We start from the raw sequence: 19,151 nt of genomic DNA on the forward strand, positions 1-19,151 counted from the left end.
TCGTTCAAGCCCAAATGCAATTTTGAAAATTTTTGAATTTTAAAAAATATATACTGGTTTTCATTCCTCTTCACCTTCTGCTTTATCTGGAAGCTTGAAACATAAATCAGATTGTGAATGCTAGAGAAAAATTCCCAAACATAGAAACAAAAATGTCTTTTTATGTAGGTCACAAAAGAAATGATAAAAGCATTTGTACCACCTCGAAAGAATTGATATTGGTTCGAAATTGATCTATGTCTCTCTTCAAACAGTCGTAATACGTGTTAGAAAGTTTAGTAGATAAAAGAACAATGTTAGAATCATTCTATCAGAAGTCACGAATGAATGGAATTCTTTTGGAGTCAAAATGGTGGAAACATTGCTGTGTCAGATTTTTTTTCCGGTATACGATATGATAAAATCAACAATTTGATAACATTTAGACTTCAAAAAGTTACCAGATTTTCTATTGATGGATTGCATAGGGAAGAGGATTTGTTTTTGAAGTCATTTTTATTATTTATATTATCTTCGAAATATTTGCTGAAATTATGTTACTCAATGAATTTAATGTGTAATGAAACAGACAAAAAAAAAAAAAAAACATAAAATGTAGCTTTCGGATAGTAGCAGCCGAATACGGATTTTTAATTATATATTCCTTTACATGTTGTTGTTGTTGTTACGTATGTACTTGTCAGAAACAAGCGCCTGACGAAATCAGTAACTTAATCAGTGACTTAAGCCGAGTTTGTGCAGCAGCTTCTGAGGGTAAAGGCCCCAGAAGCCCCGGAGGGCAGAAGTTTGACTTCTAGCTCATATCAAAATGACACTTACATAATAGCTTGCACAACCCCTTTTTACAAGGGGGGGATGGCTCTTTCACACACCACTCATGTAGAACTCAGGGGGAAGAACAACCATGCAAGAACCGAGACCCGAACTCAACACACCCAGATCACAGGGAAGACCCGCTAACCCTGGGCCAAGACGCCGGCTCCTCGGACCTGAATGTAAGATAATTAGAGTCACTTGTCTGTGTGTATATCTTAGCAGTAGTATTTGCTTTAACAATATATATTTTTTCAAAAACCATTTTGTTAAAATAAAATTACTTTTAGTTGATGATGTGTCTGCCATAACTCATTAACAAACAGAAACCACGGTGCCGCCGAAAATTTTAGAACTTCCATCTAGGTTACTAATTTCTACATATGTTTGAGGATATATATATATATATATATATATATATTGTTACGAATACATTTTTTTTTAATTTTTAGAAAATATAAGAATTTTTGAATAAATAATGAATGAATAAATATTAATTTAAGAATGAATAAATAATGAATAATTTTTCGCAGTATGTGTCAAAGTCAATAAGAATCATTTAGTAGATCTGAAACAGAAAAATTATTGTTATGTGAGGGAAACTTCAAATCCCTTTCTTAATAGATAGAGACGTGCTGTTCTGAACTATATAATTTTTTGAGATAAAATGAAGTTTGATTCAATATTTCCAAATAACGTGGCAAGGTTTAAGAAAATAACCAGACACTTATTACTCTATATCTCCTAACCATAAACCTTTTAAAATACAGAGTGAGTACAAATGATGGACCCGGTTTTAAAAAATCATATTTTCAAAACTAATGCACATATTACAATAACTGGTACATGAATTTAAAGACAAATATAGCAAGTTTTTTTTTCGGTTACAAATGTCCAATGTGTGACCTTTTTGTTATACAGCATGCGTCCCATCTATAATCTAATTCGTTCCAAACACTTTATAGCATTTTGTTTTGTCTGTTATCTTTGACATAACCCCACAAAAAGAATTCATTGAGACAAGACATTGTTTATGTGCCACCAATGTCAAAAACACTACCAGAACATAAAGAATACGTTGTACAGCATTCAGAACGATTGACAGCATGATATTACAAAAAATTTGGAACGAACTGGATTACGGATTGGACGTATGCCATGTAACAAGAGGGTCACACATTGAATATTTGTACTTAAAAATAATTTGGTATATTTCTCTTTAAATTCATGTATCACTTACTGTAATCTTACTGTATCACTTACTGCAGTAGTTCCGAAAATATAATATTTTAAAATCGGACCCATCATTTTTACTCGCCCTTTATATTAACGCAATACTGGTTTTATAATGCTAGTTTTGTGAAGGTCTCACCTTTGGAACAGAATACCTAGCGCATGAAATAGCCTGCAAGCTCACTTGAGTGGATCCATTGCAAATGGTAGAAGACATTATTATGGAATTTTATTCAGTACTTCTAGAATTTAATTGACATTCCTATTGCCACATTTGTGGAAGAATGGAAAAGACTGCCTCCAAATTTATTGCATATTCATTTATATATTCCCTGCCAGAGTGAATTTCATAAAAAATGTATTCTAATTTTCTTCACAATGTTTAACGGAGATTCTCTTAGAAAACGATCAGAAATCCTGCTTACTAGCAACGCCATCTACAATGTCTGGCAAGCATTTCCGCCCCACAATTGTAATGATAATTAGAGTCGTCTGGCTGTATTCAACTCCAGCTCGAATTTTGTAGTCCTGGTACAAAGACACTGTGTACAAGACATTATGTATATATAAAAAGATAGATGTCCATTTGCTTGTTTGAATCTTATAGAATTCCTGCGCGGGTTCTGATAAAATTTTAGGCTTATGTTTCTAAACACATTCAAAAATTAACAACACCATTGGATTTTTTATATCAATCTAAAAGGCATAAAAGTGGCATTAGAGTGATTTATTCTTTTCCATAAATATTTCGAGAAATATCATTGAACAAAAATTATTTTTTATATTATCTTAAAATTATCCAAGTATCTCAGCAACATAAACTTCATTTCATTGCATTATTCTTTTAATTTAAATAATTTTTAAAATCAATTTCAACATACTTTATAACTAACATTTTTTTATAGTGAAATATTAGGTTTACTGTACTGTTAATTTTTTTTTTATCCGCCATGGATTTTTTTAGGTATTGTTATGTTAAAATTACTTTCTGCGAACAATTATTTCAGTTTTGCTTTTATTACTTAAAGCATTCTAATACAGAATTCTGCAATTTACATTTAAATTCTGTTCTTTAAAATTGTTGAAATTCATTTGAGGGCTTGCTTAATTTTGTCCCTAGCTTAACATGCTCATATCTTCAGTGTCTAATAAATAAAAATATTTTTTCTCTCGCACACACACATAATATATATATATATATATATATATGCTTGTCTTACAAAAACCTAATAATTTCTAGATTCTAGATTAAGTCTACTACATCTAATTTAAATATTTTAAATGACTTTGACCATAATATTGGAATTTATATGGCTTCACTACGACTCATCCTTAATACTTTTGTTTTATGGGGTTTTATTTTTGTAAAAACTAACAAAATTCTGAAGTTAGTTAATTAAATAAATGTTAAGTCATTTTATAATTAATTTATTCATGAAATATTTCACTAGGTAATTAACTTGGGGCATTTTCGAAAAATATTCCTTATAAAGTCTATTTTTAACTACTGTCTTTTTTTAATTATTTTTAAGCATTAATAATAAAACTGTTGAATAAGTGTGGGATTTTTTTAGATATAGACAATAAAATTATCTTGTTATTCCAGCAATTATTTTTATTAGAATGAAATTGATAAAATTATTTGAAAAAAATAGGCTTTTACATAAAGGACTATAGATGAAAAATGTGGTTAGAATTAATTAACTTTCATCTATTATTAGAAAAAAAAAGTTTAGAAGGATTTCTAAATCTATTTTTTTTCTATTTCTGTTTTATTTATAGATTTTAGTAATAATTGAATTTGAGGATATTAGTAATAGTTGAATTTAATGATTGATGTAAGTACAAATTTAGTCTAGTTTCATCCAGGAAAGTCTCCGATTCGGGTTTCATTTTAATTACTATTTTTCCAATTTATTTCATTTTTCCTTTATTTTTAGAGAAATTTCTTATTTCAGATTCTAAATACGAAAGAAAAAGTGCAATTTCTTTTAATATTTCTTATCATTGTACATATCATTTTGATCTACATATTCTTTTTCTTGAGGCGTCAAGATTCTGAGCAATATACAGAACAAATTCTAAATATTATTGTAAGGATGGATAATTAAATTATAAACATTCGTTTATTAATGCTTTTCTCACTCGAAATTTTTCTCTTGAATATTATAGAATTGAAATCTACTTAAAATACCTTCGAAAACAATTTAATATTCTCATTGAATTCACCGGTAAATTTATTATCTCTGAAGCTTTAATATTGGATCCAAAATCAATTTTACCATTACCATTCTGGTTCTATTCCCAATTAAATGATCACGTGCTTTGTACTAAAGGTAGACCAAATAAATTGTATCAAGTACAGCATTCTGCCGAAATTAACAGGTTAATCTCAACCCGTGAGTAATCAATGCTAGAATGACACCTGTAAACAGTCATTAAGGTTTCAAAATTATTTAGTTACCACCGACACATACTTGGCGTACCTGCAGATGGCGAAAAGCATTTCCGTTGAATACATTTTCGATTAATAGCCTTGCACAAGTAATTATGCGACAGACGTTCGAAACATGTGCCTTACCTAGTAAACTTAGGTGAGTGCGGAGTCATTTCAGTTATTGACCTCAGATTGTAATAACTTGATACAGTTCTCAGATACATCTTGATTTCAGTGATCGTTGACATAATCGTTTGCTCGCAAGAAATGCTTTGTGAGATTGTGATCTAGCGAGATTTCTCGAGGTTCTTGCTGGGATTGTTAAAAATTGCAATTACCTTATTGAATGGTTTTTCGTAATGTAGCGTTAATAACAGTTTTACCACAAGGAACTATATCAATAATTATTGAAATACATAATCATATGTTAATGAATACTTTTTTAATTCATGTATTAATAAAAAACATATTTATGTCAGAAAAGTTAACTATATGTGATTTAAACTATCAACTGCTTTTAAATTAGGACTTAAGCAAAGGCATTTACACTATGTTGTTATTACTGCTTATCGCAACTTGACACACAACTTGCCGATGTAAGCCGAGATATAGTGTCTCTTGTTTCAGTAGCGCCATCTAGATCCAGGAGCACATCTATGCTACTCATGCGTAACAGCCTTTTTTATGACTTCATTTGTACATTTTCTTCATCCATTCACAGAACGTAATTTAGATCTGAATCAGAGAATGATCACCCCTGATCCATTTACTGTACTGCAAAGAACTGTAATTTTTGAAGAAATAATAAAAAAAGTTGCCATTTTTTTTCATCCTTATGTCTACAAATTTTCACTTCTCGTGCAAAAATGTTTTGATTTTGTGATACAATCAAATGTTTCAGTAAAATATTATTTCCATTTGTTAAAAATGCTTCGCGTTTGTTCCATTCTTTTTTCTCCTTTCCTTAAAATTTAGAAAAAAAATCCAAAAACAAAAAACAAAAAAAACACCTAAGCGGGAAATATTATGAAATTTTTCTTACATTTCTCAAAAAATTACTAGTGTTTCAAAACTAAACACTAGAAAAATCCGTTAAAACAAACACGTAAGTAAAATCACTGAATATAAGAAAAAGAAAAGTAGGAAGGCACACATCGTAAATACAAAAATACTCACCCAGTTTGGAAATCCAGAAAATACATAAATACGTATGCTAAATTTCCATCATCAATGAATGCAAAAAATTAACATAATGCATAAAAAAAACTAAAAAAAACATGAAAAGGATTTTTCAGCTTTCAATGGCAAAAAAATTGAAATCTAAAATCGTCACATCTTCCAAATTTTATGCAGTCGTTTCAATACAAATATTCAATCCGATGAATAAAGAAAGATGTAAACAAATAAATATTAAAATTTTCAAAATGCATACGTCTTTAAGAATTCTCCTAAGAAAAATACTATGACATTTCTAATGGAAGGTTAGAAAAAAAACTAATTCTAACCTTCCATTTCTAATGGAAGGTTAGAAAAGTTGAAAAATTAAAAGGCCATGCATTTTTCTTTTTCTTTCAAATGCAAGTGACAAATGCACTAGAGCAAACCGATATTCAAAATGTGTGCATCTGTTGTGCCAAAGAAAAATTTCCGAAGTTGCTTTAAAAAGAAATGTCTATGTACATAGTAACTATTGAAAATTTCATTTTTGGAAATGCAAAAAGTCATTTGTAAACCTATTGAAGCTTATTGTAAACTTATAGAAAGTGTATGAAAAAGTAAAGCTAATTGTAAACTTATGGAAACTTATTGTAAACTTATGGAAACTTATTGTAAACTTATGGAAACTTATTGTAAACTTATGGAAGGTTATTGTAAACTCATGGAAAGCTTATTGTAAACTTATGGAAAGAGTTTTGTAAACTTATGGAAAGCTTATTGTAAACTTATGGAAAGCGTATGAAAAACAAAAGCTAATTGTAAACTTATGGAAGCTTATTGTAAACTTATGGAAGCTTATTGTAAACTTATGGAATTTAAGAAAGATCAATATTATATACATATCCATTTCATTCTTTTATTATCTTGAAAAATTACAAACTTGATTATTTCTTTCCTACTTCTTGATTATTTTATTCAGTAAATTTTTTGAAAAAAAGGAAGCGTATGTTTTCGCATTTCTTCAGAGCGTATATATATATATATATGTATATAATTTTTAAATTAAATACTAGCAAAATTCTTTGGAAATAAATAACAAATGCAATAGTTTAATTAAATAGTTGCAATTAGAAAATCATCCCAAAGGTGATAATGGTATAAATCCGTATCATAAACTTCATAGGCAAGAAACGTAAAAATAGAAAAGTCACTTCTCTTTCAAGTTATGAACAATCGGAATCTATAAATTCGTGGCACCTTTATAGATTTCGAGACTTACTTCGGCACGAACATCCATAATGGTACTTGAGAACAGCAACAAAAACAAACAACAACAACACTTTAAAATGTATGATAGGTTCAAGACTTTCCGCAAAAAGTACTCCAGCTTTCAGTATTGTTATTGTCTATGAAAGTACTACTCACTTTTGAAATAAAAAGAAAAAAATCATAGTATTTTAGTTTTATTTTAGGAAAAAATAGGAAGCATTAAGAAGAAAGAGAAATAAAATACATATTTCTTGTGTGATACATTAAACGATATCTCAGACTCTAATATATGTTTCTTCAAGGGAGATATTGCTAATTAATATTGCAGTTAGAGATAAATTTGTTGTAGGGTAAAATAGTCCTTCAGAAATTAATTTCTAACTTTGGTCATCGTTCTGTTATTGGAACGAATGGAGAAATTTGAACTATAGATTCCATAATATTTTAACCATATTTTATAATGTTAACTATATTTTTCGCTGTTTAGTCGAAAATGGCTTTTGTGCCAGTAAACTCCATTTAATCAATCAATCCATCTATTTTCCTTTGCAAAATCAAATTTTGAAAATAAATGTCTGAAAGTTATTGTTTGCCTTCAAATGAGCGAATATTATTTTGTTTTCTTTCATTTTTGACTATTCTTTTGTAAATTACACTCAATAAATGGATTGATATGAAACAGTATCCGCCTTTTGTTTGATTTGAATTATTATTCAAAAGTCTTAATAAATAATTTGATTTAAAATATTTAGCATATATACGAAAACTAGCTTTAAATTATATAGGATAAATACATCAAAGATTTATTATTTCAAGTCGGTATCAGCAGAAAATATCAAAAACCTCCTTTCGGAAACTATAATAAAAACTATCATGTGGCCACTTGGTAAGGTATGGGCTCGTCGATTAGGGTGAAGTTAATTCTTAGCAGGACACAGTTAAGACGGAGAACTGTTCGATTGTAACTACAAACAAATTAAGTTAGGGTTCAGTTCAGTTCAGTTATATATTAACGTCCCGTTTTAAAGCAACACTAGGGGTATTTTGGGACTGACCTCGTATTTTTGAACCTCTGTCAGATGACAAGGACGACACCTGAGCTTGCACCCCCCTCTCCACACCAGCGGGAGGGCATTTAGTCATGACGAATTTAACGTGCAACAGACCCCCTTACACGATGGTTCTTCGATGGAATCGGGACACGAACCTCAAACCCACCGGTTCTGAAGCCGAGACCTTACCACCAGGCCACCGCGGCCCAGTTAAGTTAGGGATAAGAAGATTTAATTTTTTTAAAATTATACCAAAAGGAAGGAAATGCATAAAGCAAGGAACAGAATGGTGTAAGACTTCTAAAATGGTATGAGTTATATAGAAAACAAAATTCGAAGTTTAGAAATATTTATCTGTGGAAATATTTGCCCATTACACACTTACATTAAATATTTAATTATAATTTTTAGAAATAACTCATCTCCGTGAACCAACTAGTCGTTAGTAATGACTAGTTATTTTCATAGAAAAATAAATCAGTTTTTTTACAATTGCATTTTAATACAACCTTCCCACTTTCATTTAGAAAATCTATAGTCTGGCGTGTGTGCTTATTTCACATCCTTTCCTAATCCATTGGACCGAATTTCATAAAATTCTACACTCTTATTCCACAGGATTTGAGAAAAATGCTGTCAACTTTTCAATGTAGAACGATTAATCAAATATTTAATTAATTAAGAACTAGAGAAACTTTTTTTACGCTTCAAACTTCTTTACAACTATTTTTTAGATTTCTCTTTTATTTTAATGCATATTTTGACAATTTCTTTTATATGTAAGAAAGTTGGAAGTGAGGGGACAAGCTTAAGGTAATTCCTATAACTCAAACGACATCAAAATTTCTAATTCTTCTTTCAGCATTTATGAACAAATTTGCAGTATTAATATAACAGATATTAATAACTTCTGGAAAAAATTCGATATCAATAGCCTTTTGAAACTTTTCTGGATCTATTTACATATTTATTTTAATTAAAAAAAAGCTTCAAACGATACAAGAATTTTGTATAATATCATATTTTATGTAAAATATAGGTTTTAAGTTAAAACGCTTATATAAGGGTTGTCCAAATGAAAAGTGGGCATTTGTGATTGCGTCAGGGGTGCACTGCATACGGCATTAAACTTTGAAAGCTGATCGTGATATTAGAAATTGATAGAAGGTGAAGTCGTGCCATTCATGGATGCGTCTAGATCGGAACAATGAGCGGTAGTATGGTTTCTGATTCTTCGATTGCCGTGGACCACCCTTCATTTATTTCCTGCTCCAAAGAAGCACTATAAGTTCAACATATTACTGCAGTACTCTGATGAAACTACGGAAAGCAATCAAAAGCAAACAGTTAGGCCTTCTCACACAACAAGTGATTCTTCTCCATGATAATAACCACTCACATATCCCCCGTGAAACACAGAGGACCTTAGAAAAATTATGTTGGGAAGTGTTGGGACACCCGCAGTATAGTCCGGATTTGTCACCTTGTGACTTTCATATCTTTGGGCCCCTTAATGGAGCCTTACAGGAGAAATGTTTCCATTCGGACAGCGAAAGGAAGGAAGCAGTGCAGGACTTCCTTAAGGATCAACCATCTTTCTAGAACAAAGGCTGCTACCAAATACGATGAGACCTGTTTTGCAACGCCCTGTTATGTCTTGATCTAGACTGATCAAATAACGAAGCAGAATTTCCAGACAATTCTTTATTTTACAGCCCTATATATACAAAGTTCTAATCTTGGCTAAATAAATAATTATTTACACCTGTAGTAAGAGATACAATAATCAAAGTCGAAGGCGTTCTTGAAACTCAGTTGGTTCTCGGACTCCGAACTCGTGTGCGTAGTCCAACAGTCTCCTGCAATTCGTTTCTTCTATCCTCCTAAAAAAAAGTCTCCGCACTTTATTTCGGCGACACTCTCTGCCTCTTAATTTACATTGGTCATTTCAGCTCTCTTTCGGCAAATCGGGGTTTAGCAATATGCTCTCTCAGTGGCGCCAGTGGGTCGTGGGAAGGTCCTTTCACAAAGAGAAACATCTAACCTCCAGATGTTTGGACACCTCTTTCTCTTTTAAGGTAATATCAATGCCTCTTGGATGAGAAATCCCTTCATGTGGTCTTTCACTGTAGTCACTAATGAACAGATGCGATACCACCCAGGTGAAAAGGTCCACCATCTGGCTATCTCGAGGAGTTTAGTAAGTAACAGCGATGACACAGCTGGCTGTAAATGTCTTATCAGTACTGGGAAACGGGGAAAGTTACAGCTCATGGCGATTTCTTTTGATTTCTAATACAGATATTTTTTCATTCAACTTGTTCACTTTAGGGTAATCCTTATGCATGATTAGATTTTAATCCTGAACAATACAGAGTACATCCATTGGTTTATCATAAATGGGTGGATCAACCCTAACATTTCCTGAAGTGTACAAAAATACGCCCGAGAATCAGTTATTTCACATTTAATAAAACAATTTATCATTATATTTTTTTCTATGGCTTCCAAATTGAATTTGTAAAATAAATTAAGATATTTCAATTCTAGAATTAAAAAATGTACCTCGGACAAAATAAAAAAAATCATGTTTACTTGTTTATTTAATTTAATACCAATTCTACAGTTAAGTAACATTTTACAGTATTCAATAAACAGTTTATTATGAAAACTCGGGACAGCCACTGCGATATTGTGTGTCAAACATAATTATATCAGAAACAAATCATCCCCTTAATATATTTCATAAAAATTGAAAACTAGATTACCTCGAATAAATCTAATCAGAGCATTAATATACACGTATTAAAGAAAAGAAATAAATAATGCTTCTATCATTCTGTACCAACTAGAATTCCCTTCCATCGTGACTTCTGGTACAATTGTCAAAACAATGTTGTTTTATCTACTATTTGCTTATTTAATTTAATATCAATTCTACAGTTAAGTAACATTTTACAGTATTCAATAAACAGTTTATTATGAAAACTCGGGACAGCCACTGCGATATTGTGTGTCAAACATAATTATATCAGAAACAAATCATTCCCTTAATATATTTCATAAAAATCGAAAACTAGATTACCTCGAATAAATCTAATCAGAGCATTAATATATACGTATTAAAGAAAAGAAATAAATGACGCTTCTATCATTCTGTACCAACTAGAATTCCCTTCCATCGTGACTTCTGGTGCAATTGTCAAAACAATGTTGTTTTATCTACTAAGCTTTCGGACACGTATCATGGCTATTTGGAGATACACATAGATCAATTTCGAACGAATACCGTTCCTATTGAGGATATTTTGATTTCTTTCCTAACCTACATAAAATGTCCTTTTTTTCTCTCCTCAGCCCCAGGGTTTTTCCTCCTAAAATCCTTGATTGGATTTACTTCGAACCTCCCGGCGAATGTCAGAGAGGAAAAGAAACCAATATGCTGTTTCGAAAGTTCAAAAATTTTCGAAATTGTGTTTGAATGAGAAGCAATATAAGTTAGGAAATTTCGCTTTTTTTGTTGGGGGGGAGGGGGGGATTTTTATTTGAAGCAGAAGAATTTAGATTATTGTTAAAGTCGTTGAAATAAAATCAAATGTTCGGTGCATTTATTTAATTTTCAGTTTTGATTTGTAAGATGTCCAACATTCTTTTCTTTTCTTTTTTTTATTTGAAAATCTCATTTGAAGGAAATGAATAAAATAGTTTAAGAAAGTTATCTAAAGAAATGAAATGAAAAAAAACTTGTTTTAGATTTTGTACATTAATTATATACTCACCGTGTTCACTTAATGATATTTTACAACTTCATACACTTTCTATCAAAGTGTTAAATAGCACTAAAAATCCCTATAGCTGCTCTATTTTGCCAATCATACTTACAATTGCATGATGTGTATAATTGGTTAACTCCTTTGAAAATAACTGGCACTTCGAGGCCGCAGGGACCTGGTGGCAAGATCTCGGCTACAGAACCAGAGGGGTTTAGGTTCGAAACCAGGAGGGCTATTGTGTAAGTGGGTCTAGTGCACGTTAAATCCCTCGGGATCAAACTACTTCCCGGTAAGGTGGTGTGGAATTTAGGAAAGGATTGCCTGCTGTGGAGTCCAAAATCCGTCCCAAAATAGGTTTAGCGTTGCTTTAAAGAATTAATTTAATGAAACTGAACTAAACTAGATCTAACACTTCGAAAGGATATCAGGTATATTGTAAAAACAAACTGATAAAGCGTGATTTGTCCATCATATCAGTCTTTCTTCATTCTCTTTCCTTATGTAGTTTGTAAATTTAATGACTAGATTTGAGATCTAAGTTTCGGTGAAAATTCATTAGTGAGTTTCAATAAAGAAAACCTTAATTTATGTTCATGTAACTCAAAATCCTTTATCTTAATGCTATTTTTAGGGTACAGTGGATATTAAAATAATCATATATATATATATATATATATATATATATATATGGAAGGATCTTTTTACTGTTTAGTCACTGAAATGTACGCTTGTATTCAACTGAGGTTTAATTATAAAATGTATTGTTCATTAAAAGGAATATTTAAGGAACTAATATTCTAGAACTAATTGGATTAATTATTTTAATAACCTTTTCCTAAAATATGTTCTAATTAACTTTAAGTAAATTTAAAATGTTCCTGGTGTCTTAAATTTCGAGGAAATTGCATAAAATTGATAAGGAAGGTATTCGTTAAGCATTGTACTGTGTAAAAGAAAACGGTGTACACATTTTATGTTGGGATCTCATTTAGTTAGTTAAAAGCCAATTTTAGTTCAGAAAAATGCAAAATTCGTATGAAATGTCTATGCGTTTGCCTAAAAGTATTTCTAAAAATTTAGCTTTTAATTGCAATTACAAAAACATACACAGTTCTGTTCCAAATAAATTCATATAGGACAATAATGAAAAAATAATAGAAAGCTAAAGAACTAAGAGTACTGGAATATTTTAAAATGTTTGAAAATTATCTATACATTTTTTACTTATAGTAATGATATATTTCATTTTAAAAAGTGTTTTATAAAATTATTTGAATACATATGCATAATAAACTCCGTTTTTTTTAAATGAATAATTCACAAAAATGACTATTAGAGTGAATCATCCCCTTAAGTGTTCCAATATATATATTAAACATTATCACTAAGAAGTCACTGCCGCTATTTCGTAATAGATGTATGATCTTCATGCATGTCGCCTGACGTTTCATCCATATCAAGATCATCAACTTAAACTGGTTAACTAACAAATAAGACATTTGGATATTCTTTTTTATTCATAACTACTTAGGGAAATATACTTTTCCCACTTAATACTTTTATACGTTTTATACATGTTAATCTACCAAAGTAAACAAAGGCTTCTACATTCTCCACTCGGGATGACTGAAGTAAGTGGAAAACTTTGTCATCTTGATTCAAGTCTTTTTATTGTTTTCTGTTTAGCGATTATAAGTATTTTTATACTTATTTTTGTTATTTTCTTGAACTACAAACTACTTAATATAGCACTAGAAGCCCTTTAGACCTACATATTATATTTTATGAATTCAATATTTCAACAATGTCTTATTTTCAACGAAAAACGTAAATTTGAATAGAAGCAACAATGAGAAAAGCTTCGAGGTGCGAAAAAAGCTGATGCGAAGAAACTGATTTTTTTTCTTCTAGAAGAAGTAAACTTAAAAATTCAGTAGTCATGGCAACAACTGGAACTTGGAAGTACAATGCAGCTCATACAATATTGCGATTTACCTTGCCTTTCTCTTAGGAAACTAAGTTTGAATGTTTCAAAAACTATGCATGAACAAAAAGGATGCTCAAACTTTGAAGAAGAAAATTGGGTGTTTAATTTTCGATTTTCAGTTATATTAATTTACTCTCAGCTAGTATTTAAACCGAAATGGCATTTTTAAAGCATAATATTCATTAAAAATTTATTAATTTTTTTAATTCTTTAGAGCATTTTCTTATATCTTCTAAGAATAAAATGAAATCAGTTTTTATCAGGATTGTCATATAGTCCCTGAACAATGCAAGATGACAATTAAGCAATTATATTTTTAAAATGGAAAAATTATATTTATTATGGTAAAATAAAAAATTACCCATCTAGGTACAGTATAAGAAAAGTCCATTTAAATGATATATGATAAGAAAACCAGTTCATTACAAAAACTGGATTTATTATAACTGGTCGACTTTTAACCTCGTTAACTTTCCCGCATTCTCCATTGTTGACGAACAGTATATAGCAGTCATATAGCTCTTTCATATAGCTGTCATTTTTTATCATATTTTCCTAATGGGATTTAGATTTATTTTATAATACCTCTTACAATTCATACATTATGTATCGCACTGTATATTGAAATGATATATCATATATCAACTATTCACTGAAAAATATATTTTTTTACTTCTACAATTTTCAAACAATTTTGCAGTTATTTATGCATAAAATGAACCTAACTAAAATATAAATTGAAATTAGTGGATATCAGAAACGACGAATTTCTATTTTCTCTAGTTGTACTTCCACTGTACTCCATATGAAATTCTTGTATTAATTACAGGTTTAGTAATAGTTCCGTAAATATCTATGTTGATATAAAGATACTATTTTACAGTAAATTTTCAAATATAAAACAATTTTTTGTTTGAAAATTTTATTTTCATTAAAATTTTGACACTTTTTAACCTCTAAGTAAATGTACATATTAAAATAGCTAAATCTTTAAATTACAGTTGAAATCTTAAATTGTTTTTAATGATATTCATTATTATACAATTAATTTAAAAATTACTAATAATTATTAATGTAAATTTAATAATTTAAAAATATAATTTATTTAACATCTATTTAATTTATTAAATAATTTTGGATAATTTTATCAATTTAAATTTTGTTTTATTATTATTATTTGTTTTTATTTTTTAATGTTACAGTATTAAGTCCATACATAGTATTTTTTTTTTACCTTCGCGCTTCATTAAAACAATGTAAGGTTTAAGTTTATTTTAATTATTAAAATGCGTGAAAAAGACAAAATTGTTTGCATATTTCATTTCCTTCAAACCCGAAACAAAATTCAAAATAATGAATCATTTTCTTAGAAAAAGATTTTTTTTTTTTTAAATCCCTAGCTTTCTGATTTGGAAAAACAATTTAATATATTATAGGTTCAATAAAATACAAGCGAATTATTTCATCTCTTTAAATTTTTTGAAGGGTGGTAAACTTTCATAGTAACTGATCTCGATAAATATACAAGTTCATATTAAATTAGCATAGTTTATTTTTACAATTTTATAGTTTTTAAATCATAAAATAAAATCCTAGCTTTTGCAAATGAATTGATTAACTTCGACCTTTTATAAAATCTTTAAAAACTCTGTAAGTTTAAAAAAGTCTGACTTGATTCTGTCCAAAAAACCAATATATTATATTTAATAAATTATTTTTTATCTTTTCATGCTGTAAAAATTCTGCATCATTTTATTGCGTTAATGTTAAGTATAAAATGTTTTGCCTTAGTTAAATATATGCAGAAAAAAGTTTAGGATTGTGTTAAAGAGAATTATTAGGAAATTACTACTAATATATAAAACTAAATGTTAACTTCAGTTGATCAAAGAATTTTAGTGGAAAAAATCTTATGTTTTTATTTAGATATACTCATTGCAATTATATTTATTTAACTAAAATTTTATGATTTTGTATAATTTTATTTTATTTATGTTAGGATTTTTGTCAAAAATCACGAAATACATTGACACTTTTAAACTTTGCAACAATTACCTGTAATAATTTGATACAAAATAAAAAATTTTAATATTTTGTAACTTTGAAATGTATTTAAAATCATTTTTAATTTTTTGTTTGTTTTTTCTAATGTTTTTGCATAATTTTTAGCAGCATTTTATTTACTCTCTTGCCGATATGCAATAAAAATGAATTTGAAGCCTTTTTTCCCTCCAGTGTAAATCAATATTTCTTTTTCTTCCTGTAGACCTTACAAAACTTAATAATGAATGTTAATAACTTCTATCGGGTAAATGGCTGTACAATTTTCATAATCTGTTGTTTTAAAAAACTCATGACATTGCTTGAAAAGAAAATGCAATTAATTAACTAACTTAGAATTAATTTTCTGATATCAACAGTAAATGTTTTACTATTTTTAACAATGCTCGACTGTTATGTATTAGCGCATGGCTCCGGAACAGTTTCTACTAAATAGGTACTCTATAATCTTGTTTAGAGCATATATGTATATATATATATATATATATATATATATATATATATATATATATATATATATATATATATATATATATATATATATATATATATATATATATATATATATATATATATATATATATATATATATATATATATATATATATATATTATATATATATATATATATATATATATATAAATTGTAAAATCCAATCATTGTTGTTGCACTCAAGGCAATTTCCTCAAATTTTTAATATCTTTATATTTTTATAAATCTATTATTATGTAAATTGAAGAATAAATATTATTTTGTGTTTTTATATAAAATAATATAAAAGATTTCTTAGTCCAAATATATGTATGAAATGCTCCTTATATATTTCCTATCATTTAATAAAAATCCGTCATACCTTTTAGAAATTTTATAACCTCCAAACAAGACTACGAAGCTGATAATGAGCAACTAATATTCCATATCCAGGTGCTGCTATAAAATGTTGCAGTAAAAGTTATCTAAGCAATAGTATCTGGCTCTACGGCTTTTAGCTACATTGTTAGCTACACAGAAAAATGTGAAAATATGCTAACATAAATTCATTTTACAGCTATCAATACAACACGGTTGACAATTTCCTCCATAAGACATTAATTTAATATTCTAAGAGAAACCATCAGCAATGGTTTCCCCGAAACCGTTACGTATACTCCACAGTGATATTTTATCACCCCCTCTTCCAACATTAAACTGTAGACCTTGGGTAACGCCATGATCTACTTGCCTGATATCGGCGAATGTTAGTTACGAAATACAGCTTTACTGAATCAGTATTTTTCGGCATATATCACGAGAATATGTATTTTCGATAACTTTTTACTTCGAAGGTACACTAAAACCTAACAGGAAACTATAGTGAAGTCATAAGATAATATACAGAAATTCATTCACTTATATCGATTCGTTTATGAATTATTGTGATTAAATGCCCTTGAAAGTACAGGCCGAAGGACTGTCAACGGTTTGAAAGATTTAATTCGATAAGAATTTACATTTTAGATGATAAACATGTATATCAAATTTTAACTACCTAGCTGTTTACGTTTTGTAAGTAATCGAATTCATTTGTCCTCACACAGCTAGCCAACAAGATTTCGTATGAATGAATTTCGTAAAAAAAATTCATAGATATGTACAAATTTCCTCTTAGGTCCACATACCAAATTTCATCTGTCAGTCTCGATGAGTTATCGTGTTCATAGACAAACACACACTATATCAAAAATGTGCTTTTCGGATTCAGAGACGTCTGAAACGTAAAGATTCGTCAAAGTCTCGAGTTCAAATTTTTTGGACGATTAAAATACTTTCTCTGTAGTTCGTATACGAGAAAGCGAAAAAGAATATTATTTACGAATTCTTCAATAGAGAAAAAGAAGTATGTTCTTCTATAAAATGCATAATGATTCTTCTTAATTCTTAGCAGAAAACCGCGATTCCTTCTTAAAATGTGCAATTTAAATTAGAAAATATTTATTTAGTTATACATTTTAGATTATTTCAATAAATGAAATAACTGTTATTCTTTTTCTTGTTTCTAAGCTAAAGTTTCTAACTCTTTTTAATCATACGTCAACAATTGCAATTCATTAATTTAAAAATTGTTTTAAGATTGAAGTCGTTCATTTGAATCTTTGGTCATAGAAAAATAAAAGAATCTTTTTTGTTGGCTTCTTTGAACTTCCTTGCCATCAGTGACTTCTTATTTTTAAAGAAAAAAAAAGTGATTTTTTTAAAACGTTTCTAGCGGTTTTTGACACAAGATTATGGTTTTTTTTAAAGTGGAAAGTTTTTAAGTAAAACATTCTAAATTCACTACAAATTATTCATGTTACCTTTCACTTGTTTGCGTCTTCTCTATCTAGGTGTAATAAATGATCATGAAAATAAAGAAAAATCGGAGGAAAAGAGCTGAAACCCTTAAAAAAAAATATGTTTACAAAAACTCAGCAGATGCAAATACAGTAATTTATGAAAGGTTTCTTTAAAATATAGGGTTTAAAATTTTCTTTAACAAGAATAAAAAGAATTGTCACAGTGCATGACACTCGAGTCAAACAGTGGCAAGAATACCAACGCCACAGATGAAAAAGGAAGGAAAAAAAATCACAAGGATATTTTTCCGAACATAGAAGTATTATGCAAATTCCCATAGTGAACTGAAGAGATACAAAATCTAAAAGAAAAAAGACTTTAAAATGAGGAAAGAAACAATGCATTTTTTACTTTCTCTTCAGCTGACAAATAATGGAAATCTATAAATTCATAGCACTTTTAAAGTCTTGGAAAGTCACTTCAACACGCATATTCACAGTGGCACTGGCACAGCATAGAGCAAAAACAAACAATCACAACACTTTTACGAGCGGTTTTTTCGAAGCAAAAAAAGGGGGGGGGAATGAAAAATAAAATACCCTTTACTCTGCACTGTATCGCTGCCTAAGGAATAACAAATACGTTGAAGCAAAGGGACTCTAATAGACTTTCAGTTTTTTTTCTCTTGAAAAATAAGTGACAAAAAAAAAGGGTTAGAGCAGACTGACATAAAATTTGTTTTTCATGTCAGACAATGAAAGAATGTCCGTGCGAACAAAACGTAAATCTCTTAGACCGAGGCAGCGATAAGAAATATCAAGGGTGGTGGTATTTATATTTCGTGAAGTTTACCATGTCAGACTTTTACATAATTAATAACATTCGTCGCTGTTGTTTCACTGACTAAGAAATGCTATTTTTTGAGTAAGTAAAAAAGACAAAGCATACTTACAAATTCAACTCTCTTTTTTAAAATCCATAAAACACCATGGATAACAAAAGGCAATAGAACTAAATATATAATCAATGCATAAAATGGTAACTATAGAAAAAT

The sequence above is a fragment of the Argiope bruennichi genome, chromosome 2, assembly GCF_947563725.1.
Source record: "Argiope bruennichi chromosome 2, qqArgBrue1.1, whole genome shotgun sequence".
Taxonomy (NCBI): Eukaryota; Metazoa; Arthropoda; class Arachnida; order Araneae; family Araneidae; genus Argiope; species Argiope bruennichi.